Here is a 25,478-nt window from a genome sequence, read left to right on the forward strand (position 1 = left end):
TAAGTAAAATGAGGGTCAGTTTAGGAATAAAAATAAGATCAGGAATACGGATAACTTCTAATACCTTCTGACCTAACACCATTGCAACAGGCCTTACTCCAAAGAAACACAGTCTCAAGTCTCCCTAATTACACCTTGTTTTGGTCTAAAAATGACAGTTTTTAGCCTGATCATTGGCATTAGTCACCAGATTCAATTCCACATGAATTTTAGCCATTTTCTAAAATTAGGTCTTCTTTTTTTTTTTCTTTCTGTAGACTCCATACCCAGTGTGGAGCTCAACATGGGACTCGAACACACGACCCTGAGATCAAGTTGGGTGCTTAACCAAATGAGCCACCCAGGTGCCCCTAAAATTAAATCTACCTTCAGAAGACAGAAATTCACCACCACCACCAGCTGGGGACGCTGATAAATAGTGACTCCTACCACATGCCAAGCACAGTTCATCCTCACAGTAGGGCTTGCCTGGCTTCAGCTCAGAGAAGCTAAACGACTTGCCCAAGTAATGTGGGGCCATACTGTTGACTAAACACCCACTCTGTGCCCGATATTTACTTGTGTTATCTCTAGTCCCTGTGGAAACTTTGAGAGGTGGCTGGGCACGTGGTTTCACCTCCCTGTGGCCCAGTTTTCTAGCCAGTAAAGTGGTGACAATCATGGTACGTGGCATTAGGGAAGTTTCCAGAATTGAATGGACTGATACGTGTAGGCGCTTGGCACAGTGCTGAGCGCAGAGAAGGTGCCCTGTTGATGTCACTGAATATCGGTTTATCTTCATTTCACAGATGGACCAATGGGAAGCCCAAGTCTCTGAGGGGCTCAAACCCAGGGAATTTTGGGTCAGTGTAGGCGGTGCAGTGGTGAAAAGAGGGCATCTTGGGAAAGTCTGAAGCAGTGGTTAAGAGCTAGAGATTTTACCCAGAAATAGTCCTGGTTCACCACATCCCACCTGAGGTACCTGGGGCAAGCTTTCCCTCTGGCTTAAAATATCTTGCCCCTGACCTCAACTTCTTGACGGGTCGAGGTAGATGTGCACCAGGAAAGGATCCACTCAGGCAGGCTTATCAGAAACCTGGGAACCCCACGGCCTGAAGGTGTGTCCAGGCTCTGGCAAAATAGAAAACAGGCCTGAGCTTTGAAATGACCACTTTTTGCCAGCTTTACTTTTTTTTTTTTTTAAGATTTTATTTTATTTATTTGAGAGAGAGAGCAAGTGAAAGACAGAAGACAAGCATGGGGAGAGGCAGAGGTAGACTCATAGCCCAAGCAGGAAGCCTGATGTGGGGCTCCATCCCAGGACTCTGGGATCATGACAAGCCAAAGGCAGACGCTCAACCGACTGAGCTGCCCAGGCACCCCTGCCAGCTGTATTTTGCTGAAGTTGTCTGGGACTTCTTTCATCCATCAAGGTTCTGTCAGTGTCATGTGGCTCCTGGCAGACTGTTCCCCCAAAAAAGTTTCTCTCAGTGAACCCTAGACTTCCAGTGCCGGGGTCCTAGCCATAGCACTGCTTTTCAGATAAGGGGACAGAGGTTCAGAAAGGCTAAGTCAGCGTCCAGAGTTTCACAGGTGGACTGTGAGTGAGTAGGACGCAGACCAGCCTTCGGAGCTCAGAGCCCTGGAAGAACACCACGGGGGCCCACAGAGGAGCTATTTTTTTTTTTTTTTTTTTTTAAAGATTTTATTTATTTATTTGACAGAGAGAGGTAGGCAGAGAGGCAGGCAGAGAGAGAGAGGAGGAAGCAGGCTCCCCACTGAGCAGAGAAGCCCAATGCAGGGCTCGATCCTAGGACCCTGGGATCATGACCTGAGCCGAAGGCAAAGGCTTTAACCCACTGAGCCACCCAGGCGCCCTCACAGAGGAGCTTTTGGGGTGTTTGCTGAGTGAAGCTCTAGGTGCCTACTGGGTGCTAGCTGCAGAAGCTGAAAATGGGGTTCACGTTCAGTTTTCATCAGGGTGGAGCTCACAGCCTGAGGGAGAAGTGTTGCTTGGCGGCAGAGGTGGTGGAATGGGGGGTGGGGAGGGCAGAGAATGAAACAGGGCACTGACATCCACTCTAGAAAGTCTAGTGTGACAATGATGTTATTGCGGGACTTCATGGCTTTTTGCAGAATTGTTGTACATCTGGGCCTTAAGGGCTCAACGGGTCATGCCGTATGGCCCCCAGCAGAATCAGGGGTCCAGAATGAGAGTTCATTCAATAACTATTCATTGAGACTATACTGTGTGCCAAGCACTGTTCTGGGTATTTGACATGTGTTAGTGAACAGAATGTGCCAACCCCCTGACCTCGTAATGCTGACATTCTAACCTATTATACAGTGTGTTAAAAGGTGAGACAGGGGCATCTGCGTGGGTCAGTGGGTGAAGCACCTAACTCTTGATTTTGGCTCAGGTCATGATCTCCACATTGTGAGATTGAGCCGCACATCGGGTTCCATGCTGGGCCTACATGGAGATTAAGAGTCTCTCTCTCTCTCTACCTCTATAAAAGAAAAGAAAAGAAAAGAAAAGAAAAATGAAAGAATGTGATACAGAAAATAAAAGCAGAAAAAGGGGGGAAAGGTTAAAAGTATGAGGGGAGCAGGGATTGAATACTAGAGTGATCAGGAAAGGTATCATTGGGAAGGTGACATCTGAATAAAGATCTGAAGAGGTGACAGGTGAGCTGCATCAGTATCTGGAGGCAGAGCATTTCAGACAGATGAAACAGCATGTGCAAAGGCCCTGAGGTAGGAAGGTGCTCAGCCACATTTGAGGAACAGTAAGGCTGGAAGAGAGTGGGTGAAGGGGAGAGCAGTAGACAAGGTCATAGAGATAGTTAGGGTGTAATGGAGGCCGAAGAGCAAGGGAATTAAGGTAACATTTAGCTCTACTTAGTGAGAACCGGGGAACATTGGAGGGTTTTGAGCAAATTTTAATAAGACCACTCTTATTAACATTCAGGAGGGTTGGGGAGGCAAGGAGGCCAGCAGTTCACCAGGCAGTGGCCAGGTGAGAAGGTGGGGGGCAAGACAGGCTACCCTAGCTCATTACTTTTGGGGTTGTAGGGTGAGGGTGGCACTCAGGCTTTGGCTTGAGCAACTCGAGGCCTGGAGATTCCATTGACTAGGTGAGAAGGACCTTGGAGTGTCATGTGTGGGAGGTCGGGAGTCTAGTGTTGGATGCGTTCAGTTTTAAGTACCAATTGAAGGGCGCCTGGGTGGCTCAGTGGGTTAAGCGTCTGCCTTCAGCTCAGGTTGTGATCCCAGAGTCCAGGGATCAAGCCCTGCATCAGACTTCCCACTCTGTGTGGGGGGGGTCTGCTTCTCCTTCTGCCCCTCCCCCTACTTGTGCTCTCTCTCTCTCTCTCTCAGATAAATAAAATAAATTTAAAAAAAAGATTTTATTTGTTTAATTTACAGAAAGAGACACAGCGAGAGAGGGAGCACAAACAGGGGGAGTGGGAGAGGGAGAAGCAGGCTTCCCTCTGAGCAGGGAGCCCAATGTGGGGCTTGATCCCATGACCCTGGGATCATGACCTGAGCCAAAGGCATCCGCTTAACAACGGAGCCACCCAGGTGTCCCAATAACTAAAATCTAAAAAAAAAAATAGAAAAAGAAAAAGTGCCAATTAAAGGGCACCTGGCTCACTCAGTTGGAAGAACCTGTGACTCTGGATTTAAAGGTCATGAGTTCTAGCTCCATGTTAGGTGTAGGGATTATGCAAATGAATAAATAAGAATTTTTAAAAAGTGAAGTGCCCATTGGATGGGCCTGTGTGATGTCACAGGGCAGCTGGACACAAGGTCTGGGCTAGAGATATGACATTGGGAATCACAGCCCCGTTTATCATAGTTACAGTCAAACACCCGGCTGGAATGACTGAGGGAACAAGTGAAGATAGAGCAGAGGGGGTCTAAGGACTGAGCACAGGGGCACCACAATGTTAGAAGGTGCCGGGACATGAGGAGGGACCAAACAGGGAGGCTGAGGAGGAAAAGCCAGGGAGGGAGGAGGAAACGCTGCAGTGTGAGAGGGGGAGCAAGCAATCGTGTCAGGTGCAGCTGAGAGGAAGGGCTCATTTATTGTGGAGGCCCATACACCTGGGAGTAGAGGCGGAGCTATTCATAATCACACTGGTGCAACAGACATAAACCAGGGCTGTCCCAGGCAGGCGACAGGTATGGCTGCGGTAGGTGAGCAAGGAAGCTGGCTGGTGGCTGTCCCACCATGGAGGTTGCTGGTGGTGCAGGCATTGCTGGAGGAGTTGGGTGGGGGCAGCTTGGACTGAGTGGGAAGAAAGAAAGTGGGGAGGGCCAGGGCAGCGGGGAAATGGGGTGGTACCTCGTGGGGGAGCTGATTGGAGTGGGAAGTGTTTTAAATTAGGAGAAATAACATATTTGTAAGCTAAAGGAACAGGGAAAGGTGACAGATCCTCCAGTATATGTAGCTTCTGGTGAAGTTGAAAGATAGTGGGAGTTGGGGGGGCCAGAGGAAGTGAGCTGGGTCAGAAAGTGGGGGGGATGGGTGGGAGGTTGGGGGGACCAGGTGGTGAGTATTAGAGAGGGCACGGATTGCATGGAGCACTGGGTGTGGTGCAAAAACAATGAATACTGTTACACTGAAAAAATAAATTAATTAAAAAAAAAAAAAAGAAAGTCGGGGGGATGAGATGGAGATCCCCAGGGTCAGCGGTGACATGGTGATGATACACTCCAGTGGCGGAGGGCAAGTTGAGAAAGGAAAGGAGGCCAAGAGACAGGCTGGGGTGGGCATTGGAAAGGTTTACTTAGATATGGAAATGACCAAGAATTAGCACAGGGACATAGGGGAATGTCAGTGAGGCAGGAACCAAATCTTCAAAGAATGGTGTATCTGTCACTAGCCATCAGGGAGATTCAAATTGAAGATTTTATTTATTTATTTTGACAGAGAGAGATCACAAGTAGAGGAGAGGCAGGAGGGAGAGAGGAGAGAGAGAGAGAGAGAGAGAAGCAGGCTCCCTGCTGAGCAGAGAGGCCGATGAGGGACTCAATTCCAGGACCCTGAGATCATGACCTGAGCTGAAGGCAGTGGCTTAACCCACTGAGCCACCCAGGTGCCCTGGGGAGATTCAAATTAAAAACACATTGAGATACCACCTTACACCTGTTAGAATGGCCAAAATTAGCAAGACAGGAAACAACATGTGTTGGAGGGGATGTGGAGAAAGGGGAACCCTCTTACACTGTTGGTGGGAATGCAAGTTGGTGCAGCCTCTTTGGAGAACAGTGTGGAGATTCCTCAAGAAATTAAAAATAGAGCTTCCCTAGGACCCTGCAATTGCACTACTGGGTATTTACCCCAAAGATACTGATGTAGTGAAAAGAAGGGCCATCTGTACCCCAATGTTTATAGGAGCAATGGCCACGGTCACCAAACTGTGGAAAGAACCAAGATGCCCTTCAACAGACGAATGGGTAAGGAAGATGTGGTCCATATACACTATGGAGTATTACGCCTCCATCAGAAAGGATGAATAGCCAACTTCTGTAGCAACATGGACGGGATTGGAAGAGATTATGCTGAGTGAAATAAGTCAAGCAGAGAGAGTCAATTATCATCTGGTTTCACTTGTGGAGCATAACAAATAGCATGGAGGACAAGGGGAGATGGAGAGGAGAAGGGAGTTGAGGGAAATTGATAAGGGGAGGTGAACCATGAGAGACTGTGGACTCTGAAAAACAATCTGAGGGTTTTGAAGGGGCGGGGGGTGGCAGGTTGGGGGAACCAGGTGGTGGATATTGGAGAGAGCACGGAATGCATGGAGCACTGGGTGTGGTGCAAAAACAATGAATACTGTTACGCTGAAAATAAATAAAAAATAAAATAAAATGGTGTAGTCTGGTGATATGAGATTCAAAACTGAGGTCCTTCTAGGGAGGGACAGATAATTGTCTGGGAGCATCTACTTGTCCTCTAATATGTCTTCTTCCTTAACAATAAGCCTCTGATTTGTAGCTAAGCATAAGGATACCCAGAAAAACACATTTCCCAGCTTTCTTTACAATCATGTGGCCATGGGGCCAAATTCTGGCCGTTAGGATGTAAGTGGCAATGTGCATGCCACTGCCTCAAAGTGTTCTTATGGGGGGTGTGTACCGTACTTGGTTATTTTTTCCTTCCCTTGGGTTGGCAAGAGGGCCTAATGGCTGGAGCTCTCGCAGCTATTTTGAACCATGAGGTAACTTTGAGAAAGTGAGCTGTGACTGTGGAGCCACCAGCTAGAAGCCTTGATTTGAGAGAGAGAGGACAAGAAAAGAAACTCATCTTGTTTAAGTCACTGTGACATGGAGATTTTATTTTTTTAAGATTTTATTTCTTTATTTATTTGTGAGAGAGAGCACAAGCAGGGGAAGGGACATGAGGGAGGATGGCAGGGGCAGAGGGACAGTAGATTCCGTGTTAAATCACAGATGCCAGACACCAGGGCTCAATCCTAGGACCCTGAGATTAGGACCTGAGCTGAAGTCAGATGCTTAACCAAGTGAGCCACTCAGGTGCCCCAACATGGAGATTGTCTATTACTTGTAATTAAACTTAACGCTAATGGTTCCAAGTGGAAAGTTATGTTTGGGTTGTACTAAAAATGACATTTAGTGCTAGCGGGTATTGGTGGATGCTAGGATGCTTTTGAAAGTTGTTGAATAGGATACAGGCTGACAGGAACTGGATGTCCAGAGAGGCTGTGGAGAGTAAGTTAGAACACACGAAGGAGACAGCAGAAGTGAGGATGCGTAGTTAAGTCTTGGCTCAATGACAGCATCTGAAGGACTGGGTCTGGACATCAAGTTTTAGGAAGGTTGTGAGGTTGGCGTTAGTTTAACTAGCAGTTTTGGGATTTGATCATGGTGAGAGTCAGGCTGGAGTGAGGCTTGGGGCTGCAATTTAGACCAGGGTTGGATTTCAGGTCAGAAATGGGAAGAGTGCCAGGGTTGGCCTTGGGGTCACTGGACGTGTCTGGTACACTGAGAAATGGGCACTTAGGGGTTCTGGGATATGGCTGGTTCTAAGGTTAGCATCTGATGCAGTGGTTCCCAAGCGGAGATCAACTGGGAGAGTTGGATATCCTTAGAGCTTGGGGCCAGGCTGTTTGGGTAACTTTGGGGGCCATGGTGTCCAACCATGAATTGGAATCATTCAGTGTTTTTTTAAAGTGCATTTACTAATTTATTCATTTTTTTTGTAATCTCTATATCCAATATGGGGCTCAAACTCATGATCCTGAGATCAAGAGTTGCATGCTCTTCCAACTGAACCAGCCAGGCACCCCACTCAGGAGTTTTGTTTTAAAACACTGATGATTGGCGTTATCTCCCAGAAATTCTGAGTTAATTATTGTGCAGTGGGGCTTGGACAGATGGCATTTTAAAAGTTCCTTGGACAATCAGAGCCATCTGTGGGGCCTGAATTCCTCAGTCTTTAAATTAATCCTCTTGGCTAAGTAGTGGTTTTCAAAGTGGGGTCCCTGGCCCAGCAGCATCAGCGTCACTTGGGAACATACTGGAAATGCTCGTTCTCAGACCTTACCACTGACTCTCAGCAGCTGGGGCGCAGGGGGATGGGGGTGGGCAGCGATCAGCATTCTAGCACCCCTCTGGGGGATTCTCATGCCCACTCAAATTGGAGAATCACTGAAAAACAGCACCGTCTCTGGGAGGCCTTCAAGAAAAGACTGAACTCTTGGGCAGTTCTCCGCGCTTCTCTGGGTTGTGGACTCATCTCTCCAGCTGTGGATGGCAAGCTCCATGAGGTAAGGGACTCTGAACATCCTGTTCACAACTATGAGGGCCTGGCACAGAGCCCGTGTTGAGAACTGAACCAGGACAGAGAGACACAGAGAACGATCTGTGAACAGGGAGGGGAGACCCTCCCTGCCTTTCTCTTCTCTTGGTTCTGCAAAATGTGAGCCTAATGTTTGCTGGGTTTACAGATACAGATTTTTGGCACACATGGGCCCTCAAATGCCTGTGGGGCGACCTGGCACTTGGGGGCAGAGGTGTGGGTGCGCTCCAGCATGGGGCATAATACCACCAGGCAGCGCCGATCCCAAGTCCGTCTGTGCATCCCCAGTGTGGTGGGTGACTGTGACGTTGGCCTGGTGTAGGACTTGACAGGCAATGTACGACATTTTTCCTTTTTTTTTTCTTTTAAACTTTTTATTTTGAAACAATTTCAAACTCTCATACACGTCGCAAGACCAGTCTAATGAGCTCTGGAGTACCCTTGGCCGAAAGATCCCAACTGAGTTTTGCTGACTGCCGGAACAACGGCGTTTACCCGTCCAGGACCAGACTTGGAGTGGGTAGTCGGTCTCCCTAGTCCTCTTCGAGCTGTGAGAGCTTGTCTGGGGGACTATGGCTATCTGCGATCTTCACTTTCAATTCCTGTGATTGGAGAGTTGCCTTCTGAACTCCGCCTCCATGTAAGAAGCCACTTGAACATCAGCTTAGCTGAATCCCCAGGGACCCTAGGAGTGAGCAGGGACTGTGAGCCAACCTAAAGCCAGGCAGGCCTTGGCTTGATTGGCCCCTTACCTGGGCCAGCTGGGAGCATTCTCACCCTCAGGTGCCCTCCAGTCTCCCCCTCACTGCTTTCCTCTGCAGTGATAGGAAAGGTGACCTCCGGCATTGCCCCCACCACATCAGTTCCTCCTGAGAGACTGGCTCCACGTGGGTCACCTGCTTCCCCTTGGAAGACTTGGGTTCTTTCGAGGATGGGATACTCGGATTGGCCAGTTTGAGTCTTGGGCCCGCCTAAGGGCGGGGCTCTCTATAATTGATAGCCCGACGCCCAAGAGAAAAGGGTCAAAGCAACAATAACAAGGAGGGGTTCTGCTACTTCTGATCAGTCCGCAGGGGAAGCCATTGTCAAGAGTCAGGAACGATAATAATCCTAGCGGTATTACAGCTGCTGGCTCAGTAGCAGTCCTAGCTTTTTTTTTTTTTTTTTTAAAGATTTTATTTATTTATTTGAGAGTGAGAGAGCGCGCGCGTGCGACCAGGGGGAGGGGCAGAGGCAGAGGGAGAAACAGAGTCTGCTGAGCAGGGAGGCCCACCTGAGGCCCAGTTCTAGGATCCTGGGATCGAGACCTGAGCTGAAGGCAGACGTTTAACCGACTGAGCCACCCAGGCGCCCGCTAGCAACCCTTGTAACACCGAGAGTTTGCTGGCTTCCAGGCACTGTTTACTATAAGCACTTCATGTGATAGATGTTACTTTCAGACGCGTTTCCATCGAAGGCAATTTCACGGAGAGGCGCAGTCAGTTGCCCAAAGTAACACAGCCGTGTCCAGCAGACGCGGGGGTCCCACGTCCGCAGGGCTCTCTCCAGAGGAGGTGTTGGCGCACACAGGAACACACCCTGCCCCCTCCTCCGTGACCTCCTGCGGCACCTGGGAGCCCTGGGGGAGCAGAACACCTCAGTAGATTGCTTATCGGAAGTCCAGATAAAGGAGCCTAGAGCAAAGCCCGGAGGAGCAGAAAACAGAGCGGGTGAGTTATCGCCGTGGTTATCGCTGTGGTTCGCTTTGCTATGGCAATACTTACCGACCTTTACAAAACCCCAGTGGTCAAGCCACACCCCAGACCAATGGGGGTGGGGTGGGCTCAGTCATCGGTATTCTTATGTGTTTTGCTTTTTGTAAAGATTTTATTTATTTGAGAGAGATAGAATGAGCAGGGAGAGGGGCAGAGGGAGAAGCAGGCTTCCCGCTGAGCAGGGAGCAGGACTGGACTGGGGACTCCATCCCAGGGCCTTGGGATCATGACCTGAACTGAAGGGAGATGTTTAACCTACTGAGCCCCCCCGGGGCGCCCCAGGCTTTGGTACTATTTTTAAGGCATCCCCGGTGAATTCGATGTCCAGCTAAGGTGGAGAACCACTAGTATAGAGGCCTTCTGGCTTAGAGGAAATAGCTGTGGGTTAAGATCTACCTGGGTTTGAGAGACTTGGCCCCATCATCGCAAGCTGTGTGACTTTGTGCCAGCCACTTAGCTTCTCTGAGCTTCGATTTCCTCATGTGTGGAATATCTGTGGCAAAGATAGCATAGGGATTGTCAGGGCTGAATGAGATGTCCCTAAGGAACTTAGCGGCTCACCGTCACTAGGATGAGGCTGTGGAATAGACTTTAGGGGCTTTAGGGGACCCTCAGACTCCAGGTTTTCCCACCTGGAGCTTCTGCTACCACTGAGGGCCCTGAGGCTTCCAAATGCGGTGAGCTAGAGAAGGGATGGGCTGGCTGGAGTTGGGGCAAAGTGGTGGCGGGAAAGAGGAAATGGTTGTGCGCATGCAGTGACTTATCCCCACCACTAGGTGGCGACAGGAACACACCCACTGGGGGAGGACACCAGCCACAAGAGGAAGAGTGAATAGCGCAAAGATACTAGAGGGCTTTTTTGTTTTGTTATGTTGTGTTGTGGGTGTTTGTTTGTTTGTTTGTTTGTTTTTGAGTACTAGGTATGCTAAAATCTCATTTTCGTTCAAATTTATTTGCTTCGTGCAACAGTCCTGTGGTAGGCACCATTATCTTCCTTTAGCGGGTGAAGAAATTGAGGCAAGTTCTGCTAACTGGCAACTAGTAATTAAACCCAGTCAGTCTGACTCCAGATACTAGTCTCTTAACCACTGAGGTCATAGAAGGTCAGAGCAGAGGGCCTTTGGACGTTCTCGGGTCTTGTGATTCTTAAACCTGTTTGATGATAAAAATCACCTGAGGCTCTTTTAGAAAAATTTAAAATTCCTGGGGCCCAGGCCAGCCACTGAGTTAGAATGTCCCAGGAAAAAGGGGCCTGGGAATGTGTGTGGTTAGCAAGAGTCCCCCTTGGATCTGTTCTCAGAGAAGGAAAGTGACCTGTTCAAGGTCACATGGCCAGTCTCCTCCAAGCTCTTAACACCCTGAAATCCAGAAGCCAGGTCACTTCTAAAGAGATGAGACAATATACCATGTGATCCAGCAATTCCACTTTCAGGTGACTCCCTGAAGGAATTGAAATCAGGGTCTGGAAGAAATATCTGAACACCCACGTTCACAGCAACATTACTCACAATGGCAAGGTGGGAGCCACCCTCAAGTGTCCGTCAACAGATAAATGAATAAGCAAATGTGATTGACATATACCATTAAATATTACTCCAGCTTAAAAAGGAAGGGGGGGCGCCTGGGTGGCTCAGTGGGTTAAAGCCTCTGCCTTCGGCTCAGGTTATGATCTCAGGGACCTGGGATTGAGCCCTGCATCAGGTTCTCTGCTCATCGGGGAGTCTGCTTCCCCTTCTCTCTCTGCCTGCCTCTCTGCCTACTTGTGATCTCTGTCAAATAAGTAAATAAAATCTTAAAAAAAAAAAAAAAAGAAGGGAATTCTGTCACAGGCTATGACATGGATGGACTTTGAGGATGTTATACTAAGTACAATGAGCCCATCACACAAAGACTATATGATTCCACTTACACGAAGTACATACAGGAGTCAAATTCACAGAAGCAGAAAGTAGTACGATGGTTTCTAGGAGCGGGGTGGGGGGGTGTGAAGAGGGAAGAAGGGGATGGGGAGTTCGTGCTTAACTCATACACAGTTTGGGAAGATGAAAAGAGTTCTGGAGATGGATGGTGGTAAAGGTTGTGTAATAATAGGTACTTAATATCACTGAACTGCACATTAAAAAATGATCAGAATGGTTGATTTTTATGTGTATTTTCTTTTTGTTGTTGTTGTTTTGTTTTTAATTAATTTTTTATTTTTTATAAACATATATTTTTATCCCCCCGGGGTACAGGTCTGTGAATCACCAGGTTTAAACACTTCACAGCACTCACCAAAGCACATACCCTCCCCAATGTCCATAACCCCACCCCCCTTCCGACTCCCCTTCCCCCCAGCAACCCTCAGTTTGTTTTGTGAGATTAAGAGTCACTTGTGGTTTGTCTCCCTCCCAATCCCATCTTGTTTCATTTATGTGTATTTTACCAAAGTAAAGAATAAAAAAAAAAAAGGAAAAAAAAAGTTGACCACAATCTGTGCCTAGAGCTGGAGGGTGATAGCAAGGAGGAGTCAGAAGATAAATATGATTTCTTTTATATTTTTTTAACGTTTATTTAAGGAATCTTTTTCTTTTTAATATTTTATTTATTTATTTGACAGAGAGAGATCACAAGTAGGCAGAGAGGGGGAAGCAAGATCCCTGCCGAGCAGAGAGCCCAATGCAGGATCATGACCTGAGCCAAAGGCAGAGGTTTAACCCACTGAGCCACCCAGATCGCCATTTAAGCAATCTTTACAATTGACGTGGGGTTGGAACTTATAGCCCTGAGATACGTGCTTTTCTACCTGAGCCAGTCAGGTGCCCCCCCCCTCCTTTATCTCTTGAATGATTTTGTGAATAAATATTACATGGACATTGAGGAACACTGTCAAATCCCCCTTCTCCTCAAAAAGGTTTGTGCTGAAGTGCATGGGTGACTCAGTCCGTTAAGGGTAGGACTCTGGATTTCAGCTCAGGTCATGATGTCAGGATCGTGAGATTGAGCCCAGAGTGGGGTTCCATGCTGAGCGTGGAGTCTGCTTAAGAGTCTCTGCCTCCCTCTCCCTCTATTCCTCCCCTGCTTCTCTCTCTCTTTAAAAAAAAAAAAAAAAGATAGTACTAAAAATGTACGAATATATTTTTTTCCCAAAACTTCACCAAATTTGGTTTTATCATTTTCCTTTTTTTCTTTTTTTTTTTAAATATAGGCTCCTTGCCCAGTGTGGAGCCCAATGTGGGGCTTGAACTCAAGACCCTGAGATTAAGACCTGCACTGAGATCAAGAGTCAGATGCTTAACTGACTGAGCCACCCAGGTGCCTCTCTTGCTCTTTCTTTTATTTTTTCTATTTAATGGATGAGAGATGGTATTTCATTATTGTTTAAATTTGAATTAAAACTTATTAGATATTGGGACACCTTGGTGGCTCAGTTGGTTAAATGTCTGCCTTCGGCTCAGGTCATGATCCCAGAGTCCTAGGATCGAGTCCTCGGTCTGTCTCCCCACTGGGCGGGAAGTCTGCTTCTCCCTCTGCCTGCTGCTCTCCCTGCATTCTCCCTGTGTTCTTGCTCTCTCTCTGACAAATAAATAAATAAAATCCTTTTTAAAACAAACTTACTAGAAATTAAGTGAAAGGTCCAAAATTTACCAGTGTTGTTGGTACCAGCCTCAGAAAAGATTTCCCCCAGAATGTTAATTGCCAATTGATTATATAAAATAAAGCAAATCTGTGTTTATTGTTAAAGTGAATCAATAAAACGCCGACATCTGTGCTGCAGAGGGGCCGGTGGCTCCCGCTTTGATTGTTCTTGCTTATTCAAGAATTCCAGGTTCTCAGACTGGTGGGAGATGGAGATTGAAATGAGCAGCATGGAAGAGCTTCAGGGCATGAGGAATGAGGGAAGAGAGGAAAGGGGATTTTCATTAGTGTGCTGGTGAACTATGTATCTGAATCCCTTTAAAGTCCTTTGAGAAGCGTGACTAAAGAATGAAATTGCTCGTTAATTACTTTAGGCTATGGGGTTGTATATCTTGGGTCAGATCCTGTTCTGAGACTGAACCACCTGGGACTGTGTTTTATTAGGGTTCCACCCTTATGAATGAAGACAGGGGTATGAGTTCTCGAACTTCCAACACCCTGACCTTCCTGCCACCCACGGACAGGGCCACACCCTGGACCCTGTCATCACCCGAAACTGCTCCACCTCCGAAATGACAATTCAGACATCCCGCTCTCTGATACCAGTCTTCCCACACCCCACCTGCTACCCTTTGCTCACTTTCTTCCACCATACCTCTCCTCTGACCCCATTGGGACTTCCAGCCCATCGATCCCAATTCTGCTGAGCCATCTTTTCCCTTTCCTCTTGGTAATGGCACCTACTCTTTCCTTGGAAGAAAAAAAAATTTTTTTCCTCCCAGTATGGATAATGTGATTCAGCTGAGACAGTCTCTACCCTTCCTCTACCCCAGGGATAGGCATAGCTGGGCAATCATAATTTCAGACCTCTGGCCAGCAGCAGTGGGTCATGTGATGCTGGTCAGTCCAGGGAGAGCCAACCCCAGGACTATTGCTGAGATTCCAGAGAATTTTCTGGACATTTCCTTTCTGTTCAGGTGGCTCAGTGGACAGGACATAGCCTGGACTGGCTGGGGGTCTTCCTCGGGATGAGAGCCTGCAGAATAGTAAGAAAAACTGAGCAAAGAGAGGAGATTTCTAACAACCTTGTTGTAGTATCTGAAACTAGCTATTCCTGAAACTATCTTGGGTTTTTCAGATAATAAATCAATATCTAAGATTTGTACATTGGGGTTGGATTCTATCAATGGAAACAGACCTGTTTCCGTGCCTCTCCTGCAAGGCTCTAGATCAGGGGTTCCTAAATGTTGTGCTCATCAGAATCACAAGCAGAGATTTTTTTTTCCCCTTAAAACCTTATGTGAAGGATACCGTGGATACAGAAAAGTGCATAAAACATAAATGTACAAGTTAGTGCATTATTATAAAGCCAGCTCCCATGTAACCTCACCTCTATCAAGAACTAGAACACTCGGGGCGCCTGGGTGGCTCAGTGGTTTGGGCTGCTGCCTTCGGCTCGGGTCATGATCTCAGGGTCCTGGGATTGAGCCCCGCATCGGGCTCTCTGCTCCGCAGGAAGCCTGCTTCCCTCTCTCTCTCTCTCTCTCTGCCTTCCTCTCTGCCTACTTGTGATCTCTGTCAAATAAATAAATAAAATCTTTAAAAAAAAAAAAAAAGAACTAGAACACTTTACAAGCCTTAGCCCCTTGCTCCTGTTCACCGGGAACTACCATGCTGACTTCTATGGCATCACTTCCTAGCTTCCTATGATCATTTTCAGCCTGAGCGGACTTCCTGTTGGAGGAGGTAGTCAAGAGGACATGACCATTGGTTGACCCTTGAGCTAGACTCAGGTAATCAGAGGCTCCTCATCCCCCCTCACCCTGTCCTTGGAATGTAGGTTCTACCCAACCTTCCCATAGTAGAATCTGTTTTCAAGGACATAGTTTTGAGAGAATAAGGTGGTGTTGGGACTGTCTGGTTATATATGTAACTGAACTTGAGACATCCAGCAGGTGGATGTGGAGGTCTATGCCTTATGACCACCACAGACAAGCCTTGTGGCCATGAGTGGCCTGTCTCTTTCTTGGGTCTGTCCTTGCCCTCTGTAGAAAGGAGCCAGTTTTCAAACTAACACTACCCTAGACACTATGGTGTAGTTTTGCCCATTTTAGAGTGTTACATAGGAATTATTTATTAATCTTAGTGAAGCCAAATTTGTCAGACTTTTCCTTTAAGGTTGGTGTCATGAAAAGAAATCTGTTACCCTCTCCTCCACTGCGGATTTCATCCTAATTATTTTCTTTCACCCTCTATCATCTTTTATAATCTTTATTGTTCTGCCCTCCATATTTAGGACAAAACCCACCTGGGATTTATTTGTGTATGGTGTGAAGTAAGGGTCAAGTTTCGTTTCTACCTCATGTGAACAATCCATTTACTGGAAAGGCTCATGTGTGTCCTTCCCTTTGCTTTCAGCCACATGATCACAACGTATTGATGTCAGTTTCTAGTCTTTTCTTGGTTGGTCTGTCCTTGTACAAATACCACTCTGTCCTCGTCACTGTACTTTTATTAAAAAGTCTTGATTTTCAGTAGAGCAATATTTCCATATTGTTCTTCTTTAGGAAGCTATTCTTAGCCTCCATTTGCATATGTATTTTCAACCTGTCATGCTCTACAAAGAAACAAAAACAAAAAAACAAAAGTAAAAAACAAAAACCTGTGGGGATTTTTATTTGATTGCGTTGAGTCTATAGATCAATACATTGTTCAATATTGAGTCTTCCAATCTGTTTTCTTTTTGAGATGCAAATATCAGGGGCACCTGGGTGGCTCAGTGGGTTAAAGCCTCTGCCTTCGGCTCAGGTCATGATCCCAGGGTCCTGGGATCGAGCCCCACATCGGGCTCTCTGCTCAGTGGGGAGACTGCTTCCTCCTCTCTCTCTGCCTGCTTCTCTGCCTACTTGTGATCTCTGTCTGTCAAATAAATAAATAAAATCTTAAAAAGATGCAAATATCAGGGGGCATCTGGGTGGCTCAGTGGGTTAAGTGTCTGCCTTTGGCTCAGGTCATGATCCCAGAGTCCCAGACTGAGCCACACATCTGGCCCCCTGTTCAGCAGGGAGTCTGCTTCTCCCTCTTCCTCTGTCTGCTTGTGCTCTCTCTCTCTCTCTCTCTCGCTCATTTGCTCTCTCAAATAAATAAATAAATATTTTAAATAAATAAATATTTACTTATTTATTTATAAAGATTTTATTTATGTGACAGAGAGAGACCAGCGAGAGAGGAAACACAAGCAGGGGGATTGGGAGAGAGAGAAGCAGGCTTCCCGCTGAGCAGGGAGGCTAATGCAGGGCTCGATCCCACGACCCCAGGACCATGATCCAAGCTAAAGGCAGATGCCCAATGACTGAGCCACCCAGGTGCCCCTAAATAAATAAATCTTAAAAAGAAAGATGTACATGTTAGGAAGAGAAGATATAGGAAGGGGGGTAATTTTGTTTTGGGGGACCCAGATTTATTGAAATGTAATTGACATAAAACACAGATTGGGTAAATTTAAGGTATACAGGTATTGATTTGATAATTTATATATTGCAAGATGATTACCACCATAAATTAGCTGACACTTGCTTCCTGCCACATAATTACCATTTCTTTTTTGTGGTGAGAATATTTAAGATCTACTCTTTAAGTAACTTAGTTTTTTAGAGATTTTATTTTATTTTATTTTTTAAAGATTTTATTTATTTATTTGACAGAGAGAGATAACAAGTAGATGGAGAGGCAGGCAGAGAGAGAGAGAGAGAGAGGGGGAAGCAGGCTTCCCGCTGAGCAGAGAGCCCAATGTGGGACTTGATCCCAGGATGCTGAGATCATGACCTGAGCCGAAGGCAGCGGCTAAACCCACTGAGCCACCCAGGCGCCCTAGAGATTTTATTTTTTTAAGATTTTATTTATTTTTGCAAGAAATTACATATATATTCTATATCTAAATATATAATATATATTTATGTATTTATATAATATATAATTTTAGATAGAAATCTAAAATTATATCTAGATATAAATCTAAAATAAAAATAAAAATAAATCTAATTAAATCTAAATCTAAATATATAATTTATAAATAATATATTATGTGTATAATGTATGTGTATAAAATACAGTATTATTAGCTATAATCACCATGCTGTACATTAGGCCCCTAGAATTTGTTAATTTTATAACTGTAAGTCTGTACCCTGGAAGTTTGTCTTCCAATTCTTGAACAGAGAAATATTTGTATGTATGTGTACATGTGTACTCATGTGTGTACTCACACATAAAATTATTTAGAGAATTTATTTATTTATTTTTAATTTTATTTATTTATTTATTTATTTTTAATTTATTTATTTGACAGACAGAGATCACAAGTAGGCAGAGAGGCAGGCAGAGAGAGAGGAGGAAGCAGGCTCCCCGCTGAGCAGAGAGCCCGATGTGGGGCTCGATCCCAGGACCCAGAGACCATGACCTGAGCCGAAGGCAGAGGCTTTAACCCAATGAGCCACCCAGGCGCCCCTATTTAGAGAATTTAAAATTGTTTTCTCTATAATGCTTTTTTGCCCATCTCTTTTAGATTTATCTCCACATAATTGCTATCTATAGAATATTTTTAAAATATTCTATCTATTTGAGAGAGAGAGAGAGCACGAGCAGGGGAAGGGAGAAAGGGAGAGGGAGAAGCAGGCTCCCCAACGAGCAGGGAACCTGATGCGGGGCTTGATCCCAGGACCCCAGGATTATGATCTCAGCGCAAGGCAGACATTTAACCAACAGAGCCACTAAGGTGCTCCAATAATTGCTGTATCTTTAAACGCCATTCAAGGGGCTTAAAGTTCAGATTCTTTGGCTCATCTTTTGGAGAGTCTGAGGAGTTCTGGGGGCAGCAGGCAAATGTGAATTTTGGAAAAAGCTGCCTAGGTGATTCTGATGGGCGGCCAGGTTTGGGAACATGGATGTCTCTGGGACTCTACTCATTGTCTCTTTCCAGTTCTGTTCAACCCCCTTCCCCTCCAGCTGCCTTGGTCCCAGAGGCCTTTGAGTGCATGCAAGTCTCTCTCTGGGAATAACCCACTGACCCCTGTGGGTCCTACCGTCTCCCTTCACTCCAATGCAGAAAGTCCCATGCATTTTCCGAAGGGTCATCTACACCTGTTATTTTAACTTTTGGGGCTTACATACTCCTTTAAATACATTTGAAAAACCCTGTAGCCATTCATACATTTTTATTATTTTTTAAAAGATTTTATTTATTTATTTGACAGAGAGAGATCACAAGCAGGCAGAGAGGCAGGCAGAGAGAGAGGAGGAAGCAGGCTCCCCGCTGAGCAGAGAGCCCGACGCGGGGCTTGATCCCAGGACCCTGGGATCATGACCTGAGCCGAAGGCAGCGGCTTAACCCACTGAGCCACCCAGGCGCCCTGCCATTCATACATTTTTAAAAGATTTATTTATTTATTTGAGGTGGGGAGGGGTAGAAAGAAATTTAAGGAGACTCTGCACTGGGCACGGAGCCCCATGTGGGGCTAGATCCCATGACCCTGAGGTCACAACCTGGGCCAAAACCAAGAGTCAGTTGCTTAACCAGCTGGCCACCCAGGCACACAATTTTGACATCTAATTCAGATCATCCTAACCCACCCCTGCGTCCTTCTGGTCTACCAGGCTGGCTTCTTCCTTTCACCCTGTCATTCTCCTCCACCCCTGCAAGGTGGCTTCTGGTGTCTGCCTGCCACGAAAGCTACTCTACTCCAGGTTTTTAGACTTCCAAGTCACTCAGTTGTGGGGACAGTTTCAGTCTTTGTTTCCCTGCCTTCCCTGAAGCATCTGGCATGCTCTCTTCCTGGGTGCCCACAACAGCACACTTTTCTCGTTGCACCCCCACCTAGCTCTAATGAGCTCACTCACTATGTTGAGCGATTGAAGGGAACAAGCTGGGAAAGAGCATCTGGGCACCTGGAAGGGAGGGTGCCAGAGCCGTTTCCTCAGCTCTGGCCTCTTCGTTTCCCACAGAGCCTCTCCCATCCCAAGATCTGCCAATCATACCCATGGATACAATGTTTCCCCCCAAATGAAGAAAATAGTATGGATCACTGTAAACCTTTAAGTGCACTGAAAAGACAAAGACCTTTAAAACCACCTGAAATCCCCCTACCCTGAGAAAATTCATGATCATAATGCTGGTGCCCGTCTGGCTGCCTCTCTATGCATTTATACATACCCACAAGTGTTAGTTTACAGAACGTTGGCAAAAATGGTGGTTATCCTAGATGCCCTTTAAAAAAAAAACAAACATTTTTTCCTTATTTATTCATTTTACCTTTCCTTCCCCAGAAACCTATGTTAACACTCTGGTGTATGTACGTCCAGACTTTCCGCTTGTTGACAGAATCACACATAAAAACACTGGAACATATATAGGATTATTTTTGTTACTTTATTAAAAAATCTGACCGTGTTATATACGCATCTTTCCTTCGTGCTTAGGTAACCCCTTGCATCATTAGAAGAGCCATTAACTTACCTCTTTTAAGGGCTGTATAATATTCCACATTTATTTATTCATTATTCCATTAAAGAGCATTCCACTGGGGCACCTGGGTGGCTCAGTGGGTTAAGCCGCTGCCTTCAACTCAGGTCATGGTCTCAGGGTCCTGGGATTGAGCCCCACATTGGACTGTCTGCTCAGCAGGGAGCCTGCTTCTCCTTCTCTCTCTGCCTGCTGCCCCCTACTTGTGCTCTCTCCCTCTCTGTCAAATAAATAAAATCTTAAAAAATATATATAAAAAGCATTCCACCATACACAAAAATAAACCCAACGTGGAAAAGACCTAAATGTGAGACCTAAAGCCACAAAAATCCTAGAAGAGAGCAGAGGCAGTACTGTGACATCAACCCTTACAACGTTTTTCTAGTTATGTCTCCTGAGGCCAGGGGAAAAATAGCAAAAATAAACAAGTAGAACTTCATCAAAATAAAGGGTTCTTCACAGCAAAGGAAACACTCAACAAAACTAAAAGACAGACTACTGAATGGCAGAAAATGTCTGCAAACAACATATTAGATAAAAGATTAGTATCCAGGGACACCTGGGTGGCTCAGTGGGTTAAGCTGCTGCCTTCGGCTCAGGTCATGATCCCAGGGTCCTGGGATCGAGTCCCACATCGGGCTCCTTGTCCAGCAGGGAGTCTGCTTCTCTCTCTGCCTTTGCCTGCCACTCTGCCTGCTTGTGCTCTTTCTCTGACAAATAAATAAATAAAATCTTAAAAACAAATCTTAAAAAAAAAAGGTTATTATCCAAAATAAAGAACTTCTACAACTCCACACCAAAAAACCCCAAATAATCCAATGAAAAAATGGGCAGAAGACATGAACAGACATTTCTCCAAAGAAGACATCCAAGGGGTGCCTGGGTGGCTCAGTTGGTTGAATGTCTGCCTTTCGCTCAGGTTGTGATCCCAGGGTTCTGGGATCAAGCCCCGCATTGGGCTCTCTGCTCAGCGGGGAGTCAGCTTCTCCATCTGCCTCTGTAGCTCTCCCTGCTTGTGCTTGCTCTCTCTCTCAAATAAATAAAATCTTAAAAAAGACGAAGACCTCCAGATGGCCACCAGACACATGAAAAGATGTTCATCATCATTGCATCAGGGAAATGCAAATCAAAACCACAATGAGCTAGCACCCTACACCTGTCAGGATGACTAAAATTCAAAACACAAGAAAAAACAAATGTTGGCAAGGATGCAGAGAAAGGGGAACCCGCTTGCACTGTTGGTGGGACTGCACACTGTTGCTGTTGCTGTGGGAACCAGTATGGAGATTACTCAAAAAATTAAAAATAGATCTACCCTATGACCCAGCAATTGCACTACTGAGTATTTATCCAAAGAATACAAAAACACCAATTTGGAAGGATAGATGCATCCCTATGTTTATAGCAACATTGTTTACAATAGCCAACCTATGGAAACAGCCCAAGTGGCCATTGATAGAGAATGGATGAAGATGTGGTGTATAGATACACAATAGAATATTACTCAGCCATAAAGATGAATGAAATCTTGCCATTTGCAACAACATGGATGAAGCTAGAGAGCATAGTGCTAAGTGAAATAAGTCAGTCGGAGAAAGACAAACACCATGTAATTTCACTCGTATGTGGAATTTTAAAATAAAAGAAATGAACAAAGGCAAAAAAAAAAAAAAAAGCTAGAGACAAACTGAGAAAGAGACTCTTAACTACAGAGAAGCTGCCGGTTTGGGGAGGTGGGGGTGGGGATGGGAGAAACAGGTAAAGGGGATGACAAGCTGTGAGTAATATACAGAATGGTTGAATCACTGCATTATACACCTAAAACTAATATTACATTGAATGTTATCTATAATGGAATTAATATTAAAAACAATCAAATATAAAAATTTTCTTCTCCCCTCTTATGCTCTCTGTCACTCTGTCTCTCAAATAAATAAATATAATCTTTTAAAAAAAGGTTTTTAAAATTTATTTGAGAGAAAGAACACAGTGAGAGAGAACACGAATGAGGTGGGAGGGGCAGAGGCAGAGGGAGAAGCAGACTCCTGGCTGAGCAGGGAGCCCGATGTGGGGCTCGATCCCAGGACCCTGGGATCATGATGTGAGCCAAAGGCAGACACTTAACTGACTGAGCCACCCAGGCACCCCTGGATTGTCTTTTACTTAACAGTTTGTAGGAGCTCTTTGTTTAATATAGATATTAACTTGTCTCTCACATGGATTTCAAGTGGTTTCCTGTTCTCTCAACACCTTTTGACTTCAGGGAAGGTGTCTTTTGCCATAAACAATTTACAGTTTTTATATGATTAAATGTGTGTACATTTTCTCTCACAGCTTGTGGCTGTCTGGTCTGGTTTAAAAGGTCTCCTGGGTATATAGTTTATATATTTTGCCTATAGTTTGCAGGTATGGTGTTAAACCATCTGAAATTTATTTTTTATTTGGTGACGCTGAGAGGTAGTTGTCCTAGCTCATTCTTCTTGGTGGTAGACCCGCCGGGTCAGCATCACTTAGCACATAAAGTGCCATTCTTTTCTCACTTACTGGAAGTTCCACCATTGTTATACATGAAATCAAATCTGTATTGGGATCTGTTCTTTTTTTTTTGGACAGAGATCACAAGTACGCAGAGAGGCAGGCAGAGAGAGAGAGAGAGAGAGAGAGGAGGAAGCAGGCTTCCCACCAAGGCTTTAACCCACTGAGCCACCCAGGAACCCCCTGGGATCTGTTCTTGTGCTCTCTTCTGTTTCACTGAATTTTTCATCACTTTCTTGATCATTCTTGGAAAGGTGTTGGCTGGAGTTAGAGATCTGGACGAGCTGATGCAGGACTGCTTCTGCATTGAGTGTTTATATAGCCTTCTCTGTCCCCTGCTTCCTTCCCTGACAGCCTAAACAGCCACACAAGCTCCACCCCCCACGCCCCCGCACCGCAGACACCAGCACTAATCTCCTTAGGCCCTGATCCCTGTTTAGGTCCTGGCCAGCCTCCTCCCTGAATCTAATCCCCATCTGGCCCTGCTTCCCTTCTGTCATCCTGTCTCCCACCCCCTGACTACTGACACCCGTCTCCCATGCTCCCTTGAACTCAAGCATGGGAAGGGCCCGAGTGTTTGTCTTCTGTGAACAGTTTCCTTCCCCTCCTAGCTCTTCTGGAAAACTCGCTCTCCCTGGGGACCCTGCTTCCCTTACCACGAGCTCAAATGGTGACTGACCATTCTCTCTCCGGTGCTCCTTCTTTCCCCCCACCCCTCCCCTCTGCCTGGGCCAGGACGTAGAGTTGGGGACCTGCTTGCTCCACTTCCAGAATATGACACTTCCCTCTCCCCCCAGCCTCTCAGCTTTAGGTCTCATGCCGTTTGACAATACTGTTGTCGCAGACGTTCTGTGGCGCCCTGGTCACTCATTCCTCCAAGAGTTAGCTCCTGACTCGCTGCCCTTCTCTCTGACTCCGCTCCAGCCATAATGCTGGACGTGCACAGTGTCCCCATAGACGGTCCTTCCCATCCCCTGACTTTTCGGTCTCCCGACCGACTTCTTTCTACCAGCCCCGGCCTCAGCATCTCCCCCGTGGTCACACATGCAGCTTTGCTGTCCCCACCCATAGGCCCCTCTCACCCTGGCTCTGAGCGGGTTCTGCCTGAGATCCACGGCTGCGGGCAGGCTCTCTCCACCTCCCCTCCTGCCCTGGCTTTCACCTCCATTGCTTTGGGATCCCCTCTTTGACCAGTTTGTACTTTGCTGTTTGGCCAGAGATGGCCTTTCTGTCACAGTCCTGGATTCGTCTGTAGGAGATCACTTACCAGAGACTCTGGGCAGGGGTTGGCGGGGGGGTTGTGTGTCCTAAATATCTATTACTGTATGACTTACTGGCCTGAAACAATGACCGTTTTCTTTGACCATGATTCTGTGGGTCAGTGATTTGGCTCTGCTCAGTGGGGCGATTCTTCTGCTGGTCACCCCTGGGGTCATTCATGTGGTGGCAGTCCTCTGGTGGCTTGCCGGGGGCTGGAGGAATGCCCCAAGACAACAAGCCGGTTGGTACTGGCCACCAGCGGGGACTGGCTCTGTCCCCCAAGACGTCTACTGGCCCCTTCCCCTGGCAGCTCAGGGCAGCAGGAAAGGGGTAGTGGAAGCAGCAAGCCTTGGGGGACCTGGCCTCAGAACATCCACAGAATCGTGTCTGCCACTTTCTGTTGGTCCCAGTGCATCACAAGGCCAGTCCGGATTTGGGGGAGTAGAGAAATAGATCCCACCTTCTGATGGGAGTTGCGGGAAATTCACATTGCACAGGGATGTACGTACAGAGAGGGCAGGGACGTGTGGCCCGTTCTGCAGTCTACCACACTGTGTTAGCTTGGACAGCTGGGAGAGGAGTTAGCAGCTTGCTTAGCTGGTTGACTAAATCTTGCCCTCCATGATGACCTCTGTTCAGTGAGATTGAGCTGGAATTATGTAGAAGGATTCTGGAAGCATAGGAAGGGGGAAGAAGGGACTGGATTTGTCACATGTGACCCACACATCCCCTCCTCTCACTGAATCTCCTGAGAAATCCCAGGGGACACACCTGCCATGAGGAGGCCAGAAATATGGTAGCAGGGGGAGGACCAAAATCCTTGACGAGCCCCGTATTGGCTGTTTCCTGTCGGCTAGGAGCCGTGGGGTTGAGACCCAGCCCTGAGATGGGCCCCCACATTTTAGTAGGAAAGCTAGAGTCCCGGATGAGGAGAGGCCAGGTGGCAGCACTCGGTCACCAGAGACACTGGGAACCACAGAATGGCAATCGGGATGTTTCGGCCTGTGGGGGTTCCGAGGGAGGCTAAATGACTATGGTGTCCCCAGGAATAAGAGATGAGGGGCCTATTAAAATATTTCTTGATCTTGAGAGCAGAAACACAACAGGTCAGGGAGCCAGAAGCCTGACTTAGTTTCCACAGTGATGGTCACAGTGTGGAGCTGAGGCAGATCATTGACTCAGAGCCCTGGGATAGAATTGAGCCTGGGGTCCCCTTGAGACAAGATCTTACAAAAACCCCATAAGCATGCAGTATAAATTGCTGAAGCTTTCCTCAAAGGGCTCTGCAGCCATTTACTAAGGTAATTGTGTCTTGGGGAAAGGGACATTCTCAGATGCGTTGGAGACGACTAGATACTGGCTTTGAGTCGTCATTAATTCCTGGAAACCCAAGAGTCAGATGATAGATGGAATTTTGACTCACGTCTAAGTCACAGTGAACCGAGCAAGACCACTGACCCTTCCTGTGGTTATTTCCCTGGTCTTTTGAATGAATGCTTGGCCAGTGACAGAATCCTCCCATTGGCTCTCAGAACCATGGACTAAAGGCTATTATGGTTTGAAGGACCACATGGAAGGATCCCAGAATTTTTCCTCTCTATGCAGATAGTAAACCAAAAGGCGTGTTGCACACTTGGGGAAGCTGCAGGGTGAAGCTACTTAGGTTTTCCTTTCCTTTCTTCCTCCCTTCCTTTCTTATTTCCTTCCTCTCTCTCTTTTTTCTTTCTTTCTTTTTTGTTTTGTTTTGTTTTTGAGGCAGGGAGGGCCAGAGGGAGAGAGAATCTCAAGCAGGCTCCACACTGAGCAGAGAACCCAACACGGGCTCAATCTCACGACCCTGAGATCATGACCTGAGCTGAAATCAAAAGTCTCCACCGACTGAGCCACCCAGGAGCACCCCCCACCATGATGCTACTTAAGCAAGCCCCCATTTATCCCACCTGTTTGGCTTGTGCAAAAGCCACGTGGCTTTTAGAGAATTTCT

Source organism: Mustela putorius, unplaced genomic scaffold, assembly GCF_011764305.1.
Source record: "Mustela putorius furo isolate JIRA1106 unplaced genomic scaffold, ASM1176430v1.1 tig00000135_pilon_pilon_pilon, whole genome shotgun sequence".
NCBI lineage: Eukaryota > Metazoa > Chordata > Mammalia > Carnivora > Mustelidae > Mustela > Mustela putorius.